At 37.2% G+C, this 22,189-nt stretch overlaps 2 pseudogenes; one reads left to right on the forward strand and one right to left on the reverse strand.

Annotated features, from left to right (window-relative positions):
- Window positions 1-930: 930 nt before the first annotated feature.
- Window positions 931-20,548, reverse strand: LOC138858276 (importin-4-like; annotated as a pseudogene).
- Window positions 10,906-15,885, forward strand: LOC138858260 (importin-4-like; annotated as a pseudogene).
- Window positions 20,549-22,189: the final 1,641 nt, after the last annotated feature.

Here is a 22,189-nt window from a genome sequence, read left to right on the forward strand (position 1 = left end):
CTCGAAACCATGCGACGGAATCTCTTGGTTCGAGCACCCGCCTTCTCTAAATTCACTTCGTTTCTTCAAGCAAGATGATATCGATAATGATAACTCGGATGGGGAGGATAATTATATGGACAACATTGCGGGATACAGTGTTAAAAATGCATATTTAGATGAAAAGATGGAGTACCGTTCATCCCTTACTTTGAGAAATATTATCGTAAAGTGTCAATAGACGTATTAGGCTCGTTTATTGTGACTAGGTATAAGGCCAAAATAGTAAATGTAGATGAATCTAGCTCGCTTTTTTTAGGATCGGTAAAAGAACAGTAGCTGTAGATGAACTTTATCACTTCGCTCATCCATGAATCAGACTCTTTGGCTTCGTGACGCACAAAACCATCAAGAAATTGAGCAATAACCTTACGTACAGACTTTTGTTTCTCCTGCATGAGGGCATTAAGCATACCCTGCTTAATAATTTGCTGTTGGTCAACCGCCACTTTGTTCCATTGACGCAATTTCGCTAAATGCTTCTTAAGTAGTGCAACAGAATATTGACGCACCTGTGGCTTCATTGTCGAGACGGCAATTTCGCAAATAGCTGGGACATTCCCAGAATGCTTGTAAGCCTCCTGCAAATCAGCGGTGGCCTTTTTGATTACATCGTTAGCCGAAGAAAGTAAATTTGTAATAATTTGGATCATTTACTGCATTTTGAATTCCAAAAATTGCTTTCTGTTCCCAAAGACACTTATTCCAGTAGTTTTTCGCTCTTTTCGCTTAAATTACACGCTTACAAATTTCCCAATTATTTGCTTCTCTTGCTTTGCGCCAACTGCTTTATGTTGCTTCGTTTTTTTAGACGCACATATAACCGAACTCACACGTGAATACAAAAAAATTTATCGCAATTTCTACTTTTGAATGATAGAATACAAATAGCTAATAAGCAAATTTACTTAAAGCTTTTTCTTGTATATTGCCCAAAAAATTATTCGAATTGTGATCCAAATATGTGACTGATTGCGCCTTGTTTCGTTGTTTTATCCGTTCCGGCTCGAAGGACCATATATAACCAAGTATATTGCCAGCACCCTCTACGATAGTCTCATCATATTCGCTCTATTCAGCGTCTTAGTCTTCATCTCCAGTAAACTCGTCAAATTGGACAAAGAGTACAACAGAAACTTCTTCGTCATGATGCATAATTTGACCCAATTTGGGTATCATAATTGTAATAGCATTGTAAACGCCTTGCAAATCTTGTAGTTTGTATAGAGCCACAATCGAAGATTTCAATGCGTCAATCGACGCTTTACGTATATCTTCCTATGGATGATCGATCATCTTGTAAACATTTTGATAAGATTTCTCCAAGTAAGGCATGAAAGCGACTCTGGTATGTACGGTAAATTTCTTCAATGCTAAAATGGCCTCCTCTTTTTCAACTCAATATGAATTTTCAACACTGTATCTCGCAATGAGGTTCAAATCATCATCCTCCACATCTGAGTTTTCACTCTTATGGCGCTTTTACCGACTGCGCTTATGTTAACCTGTTGCTCTCGCAACCTGTTGCTACAGAGTATAATAGTTTTGTTCACCTAACGGTTGTTGGTATCACCTAAAACTAATCGAGTTAGATATAGGGTTATATATATATAAATAATCAGGATAAAGAGACGAGTTGAAATCCGGGTGACTGTCCGTCCGTCCGTGCAAGCTCTAACTTGAGTTAAAATTGAGATATCTTTATGAAACTTGATTGACATTTTTCTTAGTACCGTAAGACGGTTGATATTGCAGATGGGCGTAATCGGACCACTGTCACGCCCACAAATCGCCAATAATCAAAAACAAATAAATTGCAATAACTAAGCTCCGCAATAAGATACAATAGTGTTATTTGGTAAACAGGATCACAGCCCCTCCCTGCATCTGCAGTTAAATTTTTTTTTAAGTGGGCGTGGTCCTGCCCCTAATAAGTTTAATGTACATGTCTCCTAAACCACTAAAGCTGTAATAGCCAAATTCACTAAAAGCATATGGTTTTAGAACCATAGGGTGAAATCGGGTGACAAGCCCGGCCACTCTTTATATAACGTTACTGTTAAAAAATACTAAAAGCGCGATAAGCCAAGCACCAAACACGCCAGAGACGTTAAATTTTATCTCTGGGATGGTATGAGATGACTTTATAGGAACCGTAAATGTTCGGTTACATCCGAACTTAGCCCTTCCTTACTTGTTTATTTTGGGGTTGTTGTGTGCTAATTGATTAATAAGGAATATTTAAAATTATTGAATATAAAGATTAGACTGAAGAAAGTGTAGAAGGAAAATTATATAAGTCACATTGATTCACTATTCACCCTAAATGGTTAACTGATGAAAATGCCATTAATTTTCGTAGGGAAGATTGGTTGAGCCCTCCTAATGAACCAATAATTTTGAGCCAATAATTATGAATTCCATAAAGTTGGTTTCTGTAAGATAAGAGATTTACATAAGAGGTAAAATTTTTGATCAATTTATTGAAGCTATTGTATTTGTTCAGGAGAGCCCTTCTATTACATTAGGAAATCAGTAATGGAAGGGTGCTGCACCACTTTTTAATAATAACGATGAGATAATTATTGCATTGGGTTGGCAACTATGAAATTGCGGATTTCACTCATAGATGGCTTCAGTTGAATTTTTAGGTTTGCTGGCGTAGTCCAAATGTAAAACACATTTCGTTATTTGATAGTTGGTAATTCAGCTATCAATCAGTAAAAAAAAGTTCGATCGGTTGCGTAGTTTTCAAACGCGGTTCAAAAGGAACATTTTCGTCATATTTTGCGTTTTTATTTTCGAAAAAGGGAAAAACACACCACAAGTTCCCAAAGAGTTATGTGCTCTTTATGGCGAAGCAACCATAAAAGAACGGCAGTGTCAAAATTGGTTTGCCAAATTTCATTCTGGTGATTTTTCACACAAAGATGAAAAACGCTCTGGTCGTCCAGTTGAAGTTGATGACGACCTGATCAAAGCAATAATCGATTCGGATCGTCACAGTATAACACGCGAGGTTACAAAGAAGTTTCAGGTTTCGCGAACTGAAAGAAACGCATTTAACGCAACGCATTAACAGTTGTGATTTGTTAAAGAAACTTAATGAAAATTATCCATTTTTAAAACAAATGATAACTGGCGATGAAAAATGGGTTTCTTACAACAATACCAGCCAAGTCCACACACATCTTTGGTCACTCGGCAAAAATTATTGCAGCTTGGTTAGGATGTTTTGCCACATCCACCATATAGTCCTGACCTTGCACCATCGAATTACTTTTTCTTTCGATCTTAACAAGGCTCCTTGATTGGGAAAAATTTCAATAATGATGATGATGTCAAATCGTACCTGATTTAGTTATTTGCAAATAAAAACCAGAAGTTTTATGAACGTGGGATTATGATGCTGCCTTAAAGATGGAAAAGGTCATTGACAAAATGTTAATTTGTTAATATAATATAGATATATATATATGTATATGTAAATACAAGTATTGTATAAGTACATATGTATATAAGTATAATCACCCCAATTTTTTAATTTTTTATGTATTGGTTTTTTGCAATTTTCCGTTAAAGTTAGGAAAAATATAAGTATATAATACTCAAATTTTTAGTTTTTATATTTTCCTTCAATGTTTCCATACGCGTGTTTTCAACCTTATAAAACGGATTTTCATAGTTTTAACGGTATACAGGTTCTACAAACATACATACATAATTAATAAAAAACTTAAAACGATACACTTACATTGTCTCGCCTCAAGGGGGTTTTCCCTTTTTTTGCTTAACGCCTGCTGTTCCGATGCCTGTAGTGCAGCTCTCTCTCTGTGTTTTTGCTGCTGTATATATTGTGTATTTTGTTGTGAATCTCGCTCCCGTGTTTGATTGTTAATGTCTTTTTTATACTCTCGCAACCTGTTGCTACAGTGTATAATAGTTTTGTTCACCTAACGGTTGTTTGTATCACCTAAAATTAATCGAGTTAGATATAGGGTTATATATATATAAATGATCAGGATGAAGAGACGAGTTGAAATCCGGCTGACTACCTGTCCGTCTGTCCGTCCGTCCGTCCGTGAGACCGTTGGTATTGCAGATGGGCTCAATCGGACCACTGCCACGCCCACAAAACGCCATTATTCAAAAACAAATAAATTGCCATAACTAAGATCCACAACATGATACAAGACTCTTATTTGCTATACAGGATCACAATAGCGAGGGGCATCTGCAGTTAAAATTTTTTTTTAAAGTGACCGTGGTCCCGCCCCTAATAGGATTAATGTGTATATCTCCGAAACCGCTAATGCTATAATAACAAAATTCACTGAAAGCAAATGTTTTTAGTACCTCTACCTACAGTGTGAAAATGAGTGAATTCGGGTGACAACTCCGCCCACTCCCCATATAACGGTACTGTTGAAAAATACTAAAAGCGCGATAAGCCAAGCACTAAACTCGCCACAGACGTTAAATTTTATCTCTGGGATGGTATGAGATGACTTTATAGGAACCGCGTTCAAAATTAGTCAGTGAGCGTGGCACCACCCAATTTTAGGTGAAAACCCATATATTGGGATCTGCTTAACCGATTTTTATCAAATTCGGTGCATAACGTTCTTTTCATATTTCTATGTTATAGTGCGAAAATGAGCGAAATCGGACTACAACCATGTATATTTCCCATATAATACCATTTTCAATTCCATCTGATTCTTTCACTTTCCAATATGCATATCAAGCAACAATGATTATATCGGGGTAAAACTTTGCGTGAATAATACGTTTAAAGTATGCCATCTTGTGACCAAAAATTGTCTAAATCGAAGCAAAACTCTTCAAGCCCCTAAGTACTAAATATGTGGACCCCAGTGCCTATAATTGACCTTCTACCGAAAATATTCCGTCAATCCACAAAGAAATCTCAAACGAGTATACCATTTGACTTTGCGAGAGTATAAAATGTTCGGTTACATCCGAACTTAGCCCTTCCTTACTTGTTTTTGTATATTTTTGGGTTTCACGGCGAGTTTAGATTTTTTGTTTTTGAGTTTCAGTATTTTTTGATTTTATGTTTTTTTTTTTTTGCACATTTAATATGTTTTGCCGCTTTTCTACTTTTATGTTATATATGTATGTGTATGTGTTCGAACATATCTTCGGTCACTCAACTCACAAATTCACCTTTTGCCTATGTAGGCATGTATGTATATATATATAGGTACATATATTTTCTCTATGTACACATATAACATATATATATATTTATATATCTCTTTATATAACACTGCACTGTTTTATCCAATAACTGTCACTGCACCTTTTTGGTTTTTTGTTTTCACTGAATGTTCACTTCTTGGCACCGCACCTTTACCACTGCACCTGTTTTGTTTTTTCCAATAAATGCGCCTATGTTTTATTCACTGTTTGTTCATTTTTTGCCACATTATTTTTTATTCATGTTGTTATTTTTTGTTCACGTTATTTAATTATTATTATTTTTTTTTTCTTTAATGTTTAATGACCCATAGTTCCGTTCACTAGGGCTCGAAGGATCATAAATAACCAAGTACGAAATTAATTTTGATTTCACTCACCGCTAGTAAAATCAGTTGATAAAAACGAAGTGATTTTGGGAAAGCGGGTGCTCGAACCGAAAGATGTTCTCTCGTAAGTGAATCGATGCTATAAAGAAGCGTACAGGATCCTTTTGTTGTCCCTTATATATCTATTGATGGCTTTATGGTAGTGTGATCGTGGCGATGTTGTATATGTTGCGTGTTGGCGCATGGTGTAGTGATGTGAAATGTATGGTAAGTAGGTGTGGTGATGTGGATGTGAATTGATGTGGTGAATGAATAATAACCAAGTACAAAATTAATTTTGATTTAACTCACCGCAAGTAAAATCAGTTGATAAAAACGAAGTGAAGTTAGAGAAGGCGGGTGCTCGAATCAAAAGATCTTCCGTCGCTGGTCGTCTGGTTTCAAGATATTAGTTGCAAATAGCCTCCGAGCATCCCTCGGCTATAGCGGCAATGCTTAAGTAGGCAGCACGACGTGGCAGTGGGTCCTGACCCTGCAAGGCGGGCTAAAAAAAGTTGCAATAACTGCGGAATCAATTTCTCTGGTGGCACGCTCAGTGCAAGCAGATCCATTGTTTGAGTAGCCGTTGTCATCGGATTCGAACTGTCTTGACCCAAAAAGTACTCTTCATCATCGTCTTCGTTTTCGGGTTCAGTTGCCATCAAATTGGAAACAACTCGAATAATGAGCTCGATCAACTTTTGTTTGATAATCAATTTTTTCTTAAAGCGCACCAACGAGCCAACGTAAGCCACGGCTTTAATGCGCACAGCGCTATCAAATAGGGCTGTGTTGTGACCCAATGTGAACGGCACTAAATAAGTCATGCCAGTTACAATGTTGAAAACCATAAATAACCAAGTATACAACTTGGGTATTTAAATTTTAATAGCATTGGAAACGCCTTGCAAATCTTGTTGTTTGTATAGAGCAACAATGAACGTGTTCAATGCGTCAATTGACACTTTACGTATGTCTTTCTGTGGATGACCGACCATCTTGTAAACATTTTGATAAGATTTCTCGAAGTAAGGAATGAAAGCGACTCCGGTATGCTCGGCAAATTCCTTCAATGCTAAAATGGCCTCCTCTTTTTCATCTAAATGAATTTTCAACACGGTATCCCGCAATGTTGTCCAACTCATCATCCTTCCCATCCGATTTTTCAATATTGATATCGTCTTCGTTTTCATCGGAATCCTCTGCTGCCGCTGATACTCCATCATCGGGTTTAAATGCTGGTACAACCTTCTCTGTAGAGAGTATAGAATCAAATATGCATTCAATCCTTCGGGAAAACGGAGGCCAGCTCCTCATTTACCACCTCAACCAATAAGGCAATCAAATTAAAAAGAGCACAACGTACATCGAGATCCTTAGCCTTCTCGAGTAAATTCAAAGCGAACGTCATGGTATCTGTGGCGAACGGCATGAAGCTTTGTTTGCCGAACGTGCGAGCCAAGGCAGCATGAGTGTCGATAGCCTATGGACGCAGACTGATAATACCCTCTTTTTCTGTTGGAGCCAAATATGATCGCAGACGAACCGAATTGTTGGGATTCAGAGCCTCGAATAAAATTGTAATAAGCACCGACAAATATGGCTTCATTTCGTCTTCCAAATTATCACAAAACGTTTCTAGCGCATACAACATACGATCAATGTGTTTGGCTTCAGCGCCGCCCCTTCGAGATTCATTGCAGAGCTGATGCAAAAATTCGCAAAGTATAGGTAGGTTTTGTGATGCGAATTTGGTGATGTCTGATTGTAAATGTTCGGAGAATTGTCCCAGCGCAAAGAAGGCTGCATTACGAACAAGTATTAGGTCGGTGATGCCTACTTTAACAGTATTCATAATAGCCATGCTTAAGTAGGCAGCACGACGTGGTAGTGGGTCCTGATCCATTAAGGCGGGCTCCAAAAGTTGCACGCTCAATGCAAGCAGATCCATTGTTTGAGTAGCCGTTGTCATCGGGTTCGAGTTGTCTTCAGCCAAAAATTATTCTTCATCATCGTCTTCGGGTTCAGTTGCCATCAAATTGAAAACCACTCGAATTATTGGCTCGATCAACTTGTGGTGGATAATCAATTTTTTCTTAAGTCGCACCAACCAGCCAGCATAAGCAGAACTCCAACGATAATTTGATGTGATTGTTGAGCAATTTAGCATTCAAATCTGCCATACTCTCGAGAACATCAAAAGTATGAACAAATTGATCGACCTCAGCCTGCAAATGCTTTAAAGGATTTAGCAATTAACGGTATGGACTTCTGCAACGTTTGTTTGGCTGTGTTGTGACCCAATGTGAACGGCACTAAATAAGTCATGCCAGTTACAATGTTGAAAACCATAAATAACCAAGTATACAACTTGGGTATTTAAATTGTAATAGCATTGGAAACGCCTTGCAAATCTTGTTGTTTGTATAGAGCAACAGTGAACGTGTTCAATGCGTCAATTGACACTTTACGTATGTCTTTCTGTGGATGACCGACCATCTTGTAAACATTTTGATAAGATTTCTCGAAGTAAGGAATGAAAGCGACTCCGGTATGCTCGGCAAATTCCTTCAATGCTAAAATGGCCTCCTCTTTTTCATCTAAATGAATTTTCAACACGGTATCCCGCAATGTTGTCCAACTCATCATCCTTCCCATCCGATTTTTCAATATTGATATCGTCTTCGTTTTCATCGGAATCCTCTGCTGCCGCTGATACTCCATCATCGGGTTTAAATTGTGGTACAACCTTCTCTGTAGGGAGTATAGAATCAAACATGCATTCAATCACCTTCGGGAAAACGGAGGACAGCTCCTCATTTACCACCCCAACCAATAAGGCAATCAAATTAAAAAGAGCACAACGTACATCGAGATCCTTAGCCTTCTCGAGTAAATTCAAAGCGAACGTCATGGTATCTGTGGCGAACGATATGAAGCTTTGCTTGCCGATCGTGCGAGCCAAGGCAGCATGAGTGTCGATAGCCTATGGACTGATCCATCAAGGCGGGCTCCAAAAGTTACACGCTCAATGCAAGCAGATCCATTGTTTGAGTAGCCGTTGTCAACGGGTTCGAGATGTCTTCACCCAAAAATTATTCTTAACCATCGTCTTCGCCTTCGGATTCAGTTGCCATCGAATTGAAAACCACTCGAATTATTGGCGCGATCAACTTGTGTTGGATAATCAATTTTTTCTTAAGTCGCACCAACCAGCCAGCATAAGCAGAACTCCAACAACAATTTGATGTGATTGTTCAGCAATTTAGCATTCAAATCTGCCATACTCTCGAGAACATCAAAAGTATGAACAAATTGATCGACCTCAGCCTGCACAGCAAATGCTTGAAGGGATTTAACAATTAACGGTATGGACTTCTGCAACGTTTGTTTGGCTGTGTTGTGACCCAATGTGAACGGCACCAAAGAAGTCATACTGGCTAGTATGTTGAAAATAACAGGTGTAGTTACTTCGGTGGCCACCAGTGCAGCAGTGAACATTTCGCAAATCGATTTCATATGCTGCAAAAATTGATCCGGGGTCGCAGCAGCCAAAATAGCAAATGTAGAACCTAGCTCGCTTTGCTTAAGATCGGCCGAAGAGCAATAGCTGTAGATGAGCGTTAGCACAATTGCGCATTAAGCATACCCTGCTTAATAATTTGCTGTTGCTCAGCCGGTACTTTGTTCCATAGACGCAATTTTGGGCAGCACTTCTTAAGTAGTACAGCAGAATATTGACGCACCTGTTGCTCCGGTGCCGAGACGGCAATTTCACAAAGAGCTGGTACTGTCTCAGGATCGTTATCCGAAGTAAGCAAATTTGTAATAATTTGGATCATTTGCTGCATTTTGGATTCTAAAAATTGATTTCTGTTTTCAAAGACTTTTATTCCATTTTTTTCGCTCTTTTCGCTAAAATTACACGCTTAAAAAGTTGCCAATTATTTGCTTATCTTGCTTTGTGCCAATTGCTTTATGTTCTTTCGTCTTCTACACGCAAATATAACCGAAATCACACGTGAGTACAAAGGAATGTAACACAATTTCTGCTTTTTGCATATAATTATTTGAAAAAAGTTATGTGAATTGCACCAGTATTCTCCGTACTTCTTCACTAGGCAGATGATTTTCAAAAAATGATTTTCAAAAATTAGCTAATAAGAAAATTTACTGACAGCTTTTTCTTGTTTACTTGTATCAGAGAATGTAGATTATTACAGTAGTTGAGCAGAAATTTTAACAGTGGCACGTGAACAGAGCTGAGCACTGAATGTAAATTATGCTCAGAAGTTTGCATTGATATTACAGCCGCATGTTAGCTTATATTTTTTTACATTTATATGCAATCATATTCATAGATATGAAATTCCTTTTCTGAATATCTATGATATCATGAAAAATTTATTACATTTTAATTAAAATATATTACTTCAAAAGAATATTTGCTGTTGCTTTTTAAATATTGCTTATGTTTGATAATATGAAATACTTTCATATAAGTACATATATATGTATATGTATCTGCTATGCTTTACTATATATGTACATACATACATAAGTATATAACATACTAACATAATATTTTAAAAATCTTAATATATTTAAATAGTAATATAAGCAAATCACACCTTTCATGATTTAAAGCATATGTATGTACTTATGTAAGTACAATTAAAATTCAAATCCAGTTATTATCATTTATCAGTAATAACATTTGCGCGCACTGCTCTATATGTACATACATACATATGTGCTTATGACATTGCCACACAAATAATGGATACAAAAACCTACATATTTTTCAATTTTAAAACATTTTTCAATTTTAAAATATTTTTCTACGACAAAATCTGCGTCAATATGTATGCATGCTCATATATTATATAACCATACATATTTACGACGATTTGTAGGCAAAGCTGTTAGAGCGACAAGGGAAACGGTGACAATCGGCGGCCCTTCGTTATTTTTATTCAGCATAAGTCGGATTTTTACCAACAACACAATGTTGTGACGCTTTGTTGTCGCGTCAGTCCTTCGTCATAGTGACTTTTTGACAAGAAAACAAAAAACGTGAGCTTCGACCATTGGTTGTCCGTGGCAACGGAGATTTCGCATCAAACAATGAGTTACATATATATGTGCATGTAGACAAATTAATAATTATAATAGGTACTTTCATATTTGTTTACATGCACACAAATTTCGCGAAAAGAGCGAAAAAAAGTGGAATAAGAGTCTTTCAAAGAGAAATCAATTTTTAGAATCCAAAATGCAGCAAATGATCCAAATTATTACAAATTTGCTTACTTCGGATAATGATCCTGAGACTGTACCAGCTCTTTGTGAAATTGCCGTCTCGGCACCGGAGCAACAGGTGCGCCAATATTCTGCTGTACTACTTAAGAAGCACTGACCAAAATTGCGTCAATGGAACAAAGTACCGGTTGAGTAACAGCAAATTGTTAAGCAGGGTATACTTAATGCTCAATTTTTCGGTGTTTTGGTGCGTCACGAAGCCAAAAAGTCTGACTCACGGATGAGCGAAGTGCTAAAGCTCATCTACAGCTATTGCTCTTCGGCCGATCTTAAGCAAAGCGAGCTAGGTTCTACATTTGCTATTTTGGCTGCTGCGACCCCGGATCAATTTTTGCAGCATATGAAACCGATTTGCGAAATTTTCACTGCTGCACTGGTGGCCACCGAAGCAACTACACCTGTTATTTTCAACATACTAGCTAGTATGACTTCTTTGGTGCCGTTCACATTGGGTCACAACACAGCCAAACAAACGTTGCAGAAGTCCATACCGTTAATTGCTAAATCCCTTCAAGCATTTGCAGGCTGAGGTCGATCAATTTGTTCATACTTTTGATGTTCTCGAGAGTATGGCAGATTTGAATGCTAAATTGTTGAACAATCACATCAAATTATTGTTGGAGTTCTGCTTATGCTGGCTGGTTGGTGCGACTTAAGAAAAAATTGATTATCCACCACAAGTTGAGCGAGCCAATAATTCGAGTGGTTTTCAATTTGATGGCAACTGAACCCGAAGACGATGATGAAGAATAATTTTTGGCTGAAGACAACTCGAACCCGATGACAACGGCTACTCAAACAATGGATCTGCTTGCATTGAGCGTGCAACTTTTGGAGCCCGCCTTAATGGATCAGGACCCACTACCACGTCGTGCTGCCTACTTAAGCATGGCTATTATGAATACTGTTAAAGTAGGCATCACCGACCTAATACTTGTTCGTAATGCAGCCTTCTTTGCGCTGGGACAATTCTCCGAACATTTACAATCAGACATCACCAAATTCGCATCACAAAACCTACCTATACTTTGCGAATTTTTGCATCAGCTCTGCAATGAATCTCGAAGGGGCGGCGCTGAAGCCAAACACATTGATCGTATGTTGTATGCGCTAGAAACGTTTTGTGATAATTTGGAAGACGAAATGAAGCCATATTTGTCGGTGCTTATTAAAATTTTATTCGAGGCTCTGAATCCCAACAATTCGGTTCGTCTGCGATCATATTTGGCTCCAACAGAAAAAGAGGGTATTATCAGTCTGCGTCCATAGGCTATCGACACTCATGCTGCCTTGGCTCGCACGTTCGGCAAGCAAAGCTTCATGCCGTTCGCCACAGATACCATGACGTTCGCTTTGAATTTACTCGAGAAGGCTAAGGATCTCGATGCACGTTGTGCTCTTTTTAATTTGATTGCCTTATTGGTTGAGGTGGTAAATGAGGAGCTGGCCTCCGTTTTCCCGAAGGTGATTGAATGCATATTTGATTCTATACTCTCTACAGAGAAGGTTGTACCAGCATTTAAAGACGATGATGGAGTATCAGCGGCAGCAGAGGAGGCCGATGAAAACGAAGACGATATCAATATTGAAAAATCGGATGGGAAGGATGATGAGTTGGACAACATTGCGGGATACCGTGTTGAAAATTCATTTAGATGAAAAAGAGGAGGCCATTTTAGCATTGAAGGAATTTGCCGAGCATACCGGAGTCGCTTTCATTCCTTACTTGGAGAAATCTTATCAAAATGTTTACAAGATGGTCGGTCATCCACAGAAAGACATACGTAAAGTGTCAATTGACGCATTGAACTCGTTCATTGTTGCTCTATACAAACAACAAGATTTGCAAGGCGTTTCCAATGCTATTACAATTTAAATACCCAAGTTGGGTCAAATTGTGAATGATGACGAAGAAGTTTCTTTTGTGTTGTCTGCACTTGTAGGTTTGGGTGATCTTTTAAAAGAGTTGAAGCAAATCTCTCTTCCAAAGGTTGAGCTTGAGCGAATACGATGAGGCTATCGTAGAGGGTGCTGGCAATATACTTGGTTATTTATGGTTTTCAACATTGTAACTGGTATGACTTATTTGGTGCCGTTCACATTGGGTCACAACACAGCCGAACAAATGCTGCAGAAGTCCATACCGTTAATTGTTAAATTTGAGCTCGATCAATTTGTTCATGCTTTTGAAATTTTCAAGAGTATGGCAGATTTGAATGCTTAATTGCTGAACAATCACATCAAAATGTTGTTGAAGTTCTGCTTGGAAACAGCAAGTAATGCCCTATTTGATAGCGCTGTGCGCATTAAAGCCGTGGCTTACGTTGGCTCGTTGGTGCGCTTTAAGAAAAAATTGATTATCAAACAAAAGTGGATCGAGCTCATTATTCGAGTTGTTTTCAATTAGATGGCAACTGAACCCGAAAACGAAGACGACGATGAAGAGTACTTTTTGGGTCAAGACAGCTCGAATCCGATGACAACGGCTACTCAAACAATGGATCTGCTTGCACTGAGCGTGCCACCAGAGAAATTAATTCCGCCATTATTGCAACTTTTTTAGCCTGCCTTGCAGGGTCAGGACCCACTGCGACGTCGTGCTGCCTACTTAAGCATTGCCGCTATAGCCGAAGGATGCTCGGAGGCTATTTGCAACTAATATCTTTAAACCAGGCGACCAGCGATGGAAGATCTTTCGATTCGAGCACCCGCCTTCTCTAAATTCACTTCGTTTTTATCAACTGATTTTACTTGCGGTGAGTTAAATCAAAATTAATTTTGTACTTGGTTATTATTCATTCACCACATCAATTCACATCCACCTCACCACTCCTACTTACCATATATTTCACATCACTACACAATGCACCAACACGCAACACATACAACATCACCACGATAAGACTACAATAAAGCCATCAATAGATATATAAGGGACTACAAAAGGATCCCGTACGCTTCTTTTTAGCATCGATTCGCTTACGAGAGAACATCTTTCGGTTCGAGCACCCGCTTTCCCAAAATCACTTCCTTTTTAACACGCTTATATTAGTTTCACTTGTATGTCTGTTTGTAACTAAACTAAACTCGATTACAAAGTATGCGCAAAATGTTTGCATACTTTTAGGCATATTTTGACATCTCAATCGGAACAAATCAACTGAACAGACAGAACAAAAATTATGATATTTAGGATAAAATTTTTTAATGGCAGATCAAAATATGGAATTTAATAAAAAATAAACAAGAATTGAATAAATGAGAAGTTATTCATTATCAAATCAATATCAATATTCATTTTCAAATTCAATCTTTCCGAAAGGAAAGTTGTCAACCGCTCTGACTTATTATCAGCGAAGTTGATGTTGAAAACGCCACCGAAGATAAGTGGAAATTTGTTACCATTGATAATCCGATTAAAATACCTAATTTCAATTGTATTGTTCAATTCAAACGAGATACTATTCCAAAAGGTGGGGTAGCTATTTACCAAATAATAACGTTACATAATATTAGTATATTATGAATCCGAATATTGAATAATTTATTTTTTATTAAATTCCATATTTTGGTCTGGCATTAAAATTTTTTATCTTAGATATTATTATTTTTGTTCTATCTGTTCAGTTGATTTGTTCCGTTTGAGATGTCAAAATATGCCTAAAAGTATGCAAACATTTTGCGCATACTTTGTAATCGTGTTGGGTTTAGTTTGGTTGCGGAATTTTTTGATTCGGTACCGCGCTCAAAGCCCGCGGTGAAAGCTATTCAATAGCTTAAAAAAAATTGTTTGAAAGAATCATAACATGAAAATAAAAATTTTTATGCAAAATACTTTGTTTTCAATATTTACTGAAAGTGAGATTAGTGTTGCGATGGCTATCGAACAACTATCAATTAATATACAATAAATATAGTTTAAAATAAAAAAATTAAAAAAACACGCTTTTAAAGATATCGAACTAAAAAGTTGAAAATAAATATAGTTTAAAAAAACTAAAGACACACGCTTTTAAAGAATATCGAACTAAAATGTTGAAAATAATTTTAAAAATTAACTTAAACAAATAATATATAAAAAATACTAGTATAATTGAGGAAAAAGCGTGGAGCGCTCGATATACGAAAATTATGACACAAAGCGCCTTAAGCCTTTTCCTCAATTATACTAGTATTTTTTATATATTATTTGTTTAAGTTAATTTTTAAAATTATTTTCAAATTTTTAGTTCGATATTCTTTAAAAGCGTGTGTATTTAGTTTTTTTAAACTATATTTATTGTTTTTTGGGACATTTAATAAGTTTATCCGCTGTTCCACTTTTATGTTATGTATGTATGTTTATGTGTTCGAACATATGTTCGGTCACTCAACTCTCAAATTCGCTTTTGGCATATGTATGTATGTATGTATATACTTATATATACGTACATATATTTTCTTTATGTACGCAAATAACATATATATATATTTGGATATTTCTTTATATTACACTGCACTTTTATTTCCAATAACTGTCACTGTACCTTTTTGGTTTTTGTTTGTTCACTTTTTGTCACTCCACGGGTTTTTTTTATTTGTTTTCCAATAAATGAGCCGGTTATTTTTCACTATTTGTTCATTTTTTGGCACATTATTTTTTGTTCACGTTATTTAATTATTATTTTCGGTTGAACTTCGTGATGTAGTCTTCTCTTGTATAACAGAAGTACTCCAGGGCAAGGTCGCTTGCCAATTTGACGAGTCTACTGGAGATGAAGACGAAGATGCTGAGGAGAGTGAATAGGACGAGGCTATCGGAAAGTGGAACGGAACAAACAAACAACGAAATCAAGGCGAAATCAGGCACACAATATACAAGAAAAAGCTTTCAGTTAATTTTCTTATTAGCTGTTTTTATTCAATTATTCTTTGAAAATCCTCTGCCAGCTGAGGTAGTACGGAGAATATTGGTGCAATTCACATAACGTTTTGCAAATAATTATATGCAAAAAGTAGAAATTGCGATACATTTCTTTGTATTCACGTGTGAGTTCGGTTATAAGTGCGTCTAAAAAAACGAAGGAACATAAAGCAGTTGGTGCAAAGCCAAATAAGCAAATAATTGGCAACTCGGAATAAGAGTCTTCGGGAACAAAAAGAAATTTTTGGAATCCAAAATGCAGCAAATAATCCAAATTATTACAAATTTTCTTTCTTCGGCTAACGGTGTAATCAAAAAGGCCACCGCTGATTTACAGGAGGCCTACAAGCGTTCTGAGACTGTACCAGCTCTTTGCGAAATTGCCGTCTCGACAATGCAGCCACAGGTGCGTCAATATTCTGTTGCACTACTTAAGAAGCATTTTGCGAAATTGCGTCAATGGAACAAAGTGCCGGTTGAGCAACAGCAAATTATTAAGCAGGGTATGCTTTATGCCCTCATGCAGGAGCAGCAAAAGTCTGGGCGTAAAGCAATTGCTCAGTTTGTTGGTGTTTTGGTGCGTCGCGAAGCCAAAGAGTTTGACTCATGGATGACCGAAGTGCTAAAGTTCACCTACAGCTACTGCTCTTCTACCGATCCTAAGCAAAGCGAGCTAGGTTCGTCTTCATTTCCTATTGTGGCTGATGCGGCCTCTGATCAATTTTTGCAGCACATGGAATCGGTTTCATATTGGAATGGAATGTTCACTGCTGCATTGGTGACCACCCAAGCAACTGGCAACATGGCTACACCTGTTATTTTCAACATTCAAATTGATATGACTTCTTTGGTGCCGTTCACATTGGGCCATAGAACAGCCGAACAAAAGTTGCAGAAGTCCATACCGTTAATTGTTAAATCCCTTCAAGCATTTGCTGTGCAGCCTGAGGTCGACCAATTCGTTTATGTTTTTGATATTCTCGAGAGTATGGCAGATTTAAATGCTAAATTGTTGAATATGTATATATGCCCTATTTGATAGCGCTATGCGCATTAAAGTTGCGGGTTACGTTGGCTGGTTCGTTCGCCTTAAGAAAAAACTGATTTTCAAACGAAAGTTGATCGAGCCCATAATTTGAATTGTTTTCAATTTGATGGCAACTGAACCCGAAAACGAAGACGATGATGAAGAATACTTTTTGGGTGAAGACAACTCGAATCCGATGACAACGGCTACTCAAACAATGGACCTTGCACTGAGCGTGCCACCAGAGAAATTGACTCCGCCATTATTGCAACTTTTGGAGCCCGCCTTGGACCCACTGCCACGCCGTGCTGCCTACTTAAGCATGGCCGTTATAGTCTAAGGATGCTCGGAGGCTATTTGCAACAAATATCTCGAAAGCATGCGATGGAACATCTCTCGGTTTGAGCACCCGCCTTCCCTAAATTCATTTCGTTTTTATCAATTGATTTTACTAGCGGTGAGTGAAATCGAAATTAATTTCGTACTTGGTTATTATGGTGGTATGGCTAAATGACCACTCATTCCCCATCACCATAAGACACTGTCACACCACATTCACCCCTTCAATTCACATCCACATCCCCGCACCTACCTCCCTTACATTCCACATCACTACACTATGCACCAACACGCACACATATACAACATCGCCGCGATCACACTACCATAAAGCCATCAATCAATAGATATATAAGGGACTACAAAAGCATCCCATACGCTTCTTTTTAGCATCGATTCGCTTACGAGAGAACATCTTTCGGTTCGAGCACCCGCTTTCCCAAAATCACTTTGTTTTTATCGACTCATTTTGCTAGCGGTGAGTAAAATTAAAATTAATTTCGTACTTGATTATTTATGGTCCTTCGAGCCCTAGTGAACGGAGCTATGGGCCATTAAACATAAAAGAAAATAATAATTAAATAACGTGAACAAAAAATAATGTGCCAAAAAATGAACAAATAGTGAAAAATAACCGGCTCATTTATTGGAAAACAAATAAAAAAAACCCGTGGAGTGACAAAAAGTGAACAAACAAAAACCAAAAAGGTACAGTGACAGTTATTGGAAATAAAAGTGCAGTGTAATATAAAGAAATATCCAAATATATATATATGTTATTTGCGTACATAAAGAAAATATATGTACGTATATATAAGTATATACATACATACATACATATGCCAAAAGCGAATTTGAGAGTTGAGTGACCGAACATATGTTCGAACACATAAACATACATACATAACATAAAAGTGGAAAAGCGGATAAACTTATTAAATGTCCCAAAAAACAATAAATATAGTTTAAAAAAACTAAATACACACGCTTTTAAAGAATATCGAACTAAAATGTTGAAAATAATTTTCAAAATTAACTTAAACAAATAATATATAAAAAATACTAGTATAATTGAGGAAAAAGCGTGGAGCGCTCGATATACGAAAATTATGACACAAAGCGCCTTAAGCCTTTTCCTCAATTATACTAGTATTTTTTATATATTATTTGTTTAAGTTAATTTTTAAAATTATTTTCAAATTTTTAGTTCGATATTCTTTAAAAGCGTGTGTATTTAGTTTTTTTAAACTATATTTATTGTTTTTTGGGACATTTAATAAGTTTATCCGCTTTTCCACTTTTATGTTATGTATGTATGTTTATGTGTTCGAACATATGTTCGGTCACTTAACTCTCAAATTCGCTTTTGGCATATGTATGTATGTATGTATATACTTATATATACGTACATATATTTTCTTTATGTACGCAAATAACATATATATATATTTGGATATTTTTTTATATTACACTGCTCTTTTATTTCCAATAACTGTCACTGTACCTTTTTGGTTTTTGTTTGTTCACTTTTTGTCACTCCACGGGTTTTTTTTATTTGTTTTCCAATAAATGAGCCGGTTATTTTTCACTATTTGTTCATTTTTTGGCACATTATTTTTTGTTCACGTTATTTAATTATTATTTTCTTTTATGTTTAATGGCCCATAGCTCCGTTCACTAGGGCTCGAAGGACCATAAATAATCAAGTACGAAATTAATTTTAATTTTACTCACCGCTAGCAAAATGAGTCGATAAAAACAAAGTGATTTTGGGAAAGCGGGTGCTCGAATCGAAAGATGTTCTCTCGTAAGCGAATCGATGCTAAAAAGAAGCGTATGGGATGCTTTTGTAGTCCCTTATATATCTATTGATTGATGGCTTTATGGTAGTGTGATCGTGGCGATGTTGTATATGTGTGCGTGTTGGTGCATAGTGTAGTGATGTGGAATGTAAGGGAGGTAGGTGCGGTGATGTGGATGTGAATTGAAGGGGTGAATGTGGTGTGACAGTGTCTTATGGTGATGGGGAATGAGTGGTCATTTAGCCATACCACCATAATAACCAAGTTAGAAATTAATTTCGATTTCACTCACCGCTAGTAAAATCAATTGATAAAAACGAAATGAATTTAGGGAAGGCGGGTGCTCAAACCGAGAGATGTTCCATCGCATGCTTTCGAGATATTTGTTGCAAATAGCCTCCAACGCAGCACGGCGTGGCAGTGGGTCCAAGGCGGGCTCCAAAAGTTGCAATAATGGCGGAGTCAATTTCTCTGGTGGCACGCTCAGTGCAAGGTCCATTGTTTGAGTAGCCGTTGTCATCGGATTCGAGTTGTCTTCACCCAAAAAGTATTCTTCATCATCGTCTTCGTTTTCGGGTTCAGTTGCCATCAAATTGAAAACAATTCAAATTATGGGCTCGATCAACTTTCGTTTGAAAATCAGTTTTTTCTTAAGGCGAACGAACCAGCCAACGTAACCCGCAACTTTAATGCGCATAGCGCTATCAAATAGGGCATTACCTGCTGCCTCCAAGCAGAACTCCAACAACTTTTTTATGTGATTGTTCAGCAATTTAGCATTTAAATCTGCCATACTCTCGAGAATATCAAAAACATAAACGAATTGGTCGACCTCAGGCTGCACAGCAAATGCTTGAAGGGATTTAACAATTAACGGTATGGACTTCTGCAACTTTTGTTCGGCTGTTCTGTGGCCCAATGTGAACGGCACCAAAGAAGTCATATCAATTTCAATGTTGAAAATAACAGGTGTAGCCATATTGCCAGTTGCTTCGGTGGTCACCAATGCAGCAGTGAACATTCCATTCCAATATGAAACCGATTCCATGTGCTGCAAAAATTGATCAGAGGCCGCATCAGCCAAAATAGGAAATGAAGACGAACCTAGCTCGCTTTGCTTAGGATCGGTAGAAGAGCAGTAGCTGTAGGTGAACTTTAGCACTTCGGTCATCCATGAGTCAAACTCTTTGGCTTCGCGACGCACCAAAACACCAACAACTTGAGCAATTGCTTTACGCCCAGACTTTTGCTGCTCCTGCATGAGGGCATAAAGCATACCCTGCTTAATAATTTGCTGTTGCTCAACCGGCACTTTGTTCCATTGACGCAATTTCGCAAAATGCTTCTTAAGTAGTGCAACAGAATATTGACGCACCTGTGGCTGCATTGTCGAGACGGCAATTTCGCAAAGAGCTGGTACAGTCTCAGAACGCTTGTAGGCCTCCTGTAAATCAGCGGTGGCCTTTTTGATTACACCGTTAGCCGAAGAAAGAAAATTTGTAATAATTTGGATTATTTGCTGCATTTTGGATTCCAAAAATTTCTTTTTGTTCCCGAAGACTCTTATTCCGAGTTGCCAATTATTTGCTTATTTGGCTTTGCACCAACTGCTTTATGTTCCTTCGTTTTTTTAGACGCACTTATAACCGAACTCACACGTGAATACAAAGAAATGTATCGCAATTTCTACTTTTTGCATATAATTATTTGCAAAACGTTATGTGAATTGCACCAATATTCTCCGTACTACCTCAGCTGGCAGATGATTTTCAAAGAATAATTGAATAAAAACAGCTAATAAGAAAATTAACTGAAAGCTTTTTCTTGTATATTGTGTGCCTGATTTCGCCTTGCTTTCGTTGTTTGTTCCGTTCCGGCTCGAAGGATCATAAATAACCAAGTATATTGCCAGCACACTTTCCGATAGCCTCGTCCTATTCACTCTCCTCAGCATCTTCGTCTTCATCTCCAGTAGACTCGTCAAATTGGCAAGCGACCTTGCCCTGGAGTACTTCTGTTATACAAGAGAAAACTACATCACGAAGTTCAACCGTTGGTAAATAGATTTGTTTCAACTTTTTCATAAGATCACTCAAATCTACAAGTGCAGACAATACAACAGAAACTTCTTCGTCATCATGCATAATTTGGCATAATTTGGGTATCAAGATTGTAATAGCATTGGAAACGTCTTGCAAATCTTGTAGTTTGTGTAGAGCCACAATGAAGGAGCTCAATGCGTCAATTGACACGTTACGTATGTCTTCCTGTGGATGTTCGATACTCTTGTAAACATTTGGATAAGATTTCTCCAAGTAAGGGATGAAAGCGACTCCGGTATGCTCGGCAAATTTCTGCAATGCTAAAATGTCATCCTCTTTTTCATGTAAATATGAATTTTCAACACGGTATCCCGCAATGTTGTTCAAATCATCATCCTCCCCATCCGAGTTTTCAATATCGATATCATCTTCGTTTTCATCGGCCTCCTCTGCTGGCGCTTTTATCCACCGCGCTTATGTTAATATATTCGAATGTAATTATATACGAAAAATATATAAGATAATTTTTATTTATAAGATTTATCGGTAAATGCAATTTGCGTATTGCTTGTCGATGGAATGTATATATATGTATGTTTGTATTTTTGTCTTTTTGCTGTAGATTCAAGCTTTAATTGTTATTGTGCCTTTAGCTTACTTGTTGTTACGCATTCCTGCTACTTGCTTTATTAAGCCTAAGGGATAATGTCGGAAATTCGTTGAACGTAAATACTTGAACTTTAATTTTTTTTTGTGGTTGTTGTGAGTATGGGTATTCAAATGTAAGCGCATAAGTTAAGGCAATCAATAATTTGTTAATCTAATATTTACAATATATACTAACTGACCCGGCGAACTTCGTACCGCCTAACAGTCAATTAATGTCGTATTATCTTTTAGCTGAACTAATTTAGGCTCTGATGAAGGTAATACAATGATACAAAATAAATATGAACATAGATAGATATATAAAAGTATTTAATTATGATCAACAATACATACAGAAAGAGAATACAAATTAAAATAAAGTACTTCAAACACGTGTCAGAAAAAAAAAGATTAAAATAAAGTATGTTGTGTAGCATGTGATGCACTCGGATTAACTCTTTTCATTCAAGCAACTT

This window comes from Bactrocera oleae, chromosome Y (assembly GCF_042242935.1).
Source record: "Bactrocera oleae isolate idBacOlea1 chromosome Y, idBacOlea1, whole genome shotgun sequence".
NCBI classification, from domain to species: domain Eukaryota; kingdom Metazoa; phylum Arthropoda; class Insecta; order Diptera; family Tephritidae; genus Bactrocera; species Bactrocera oleae.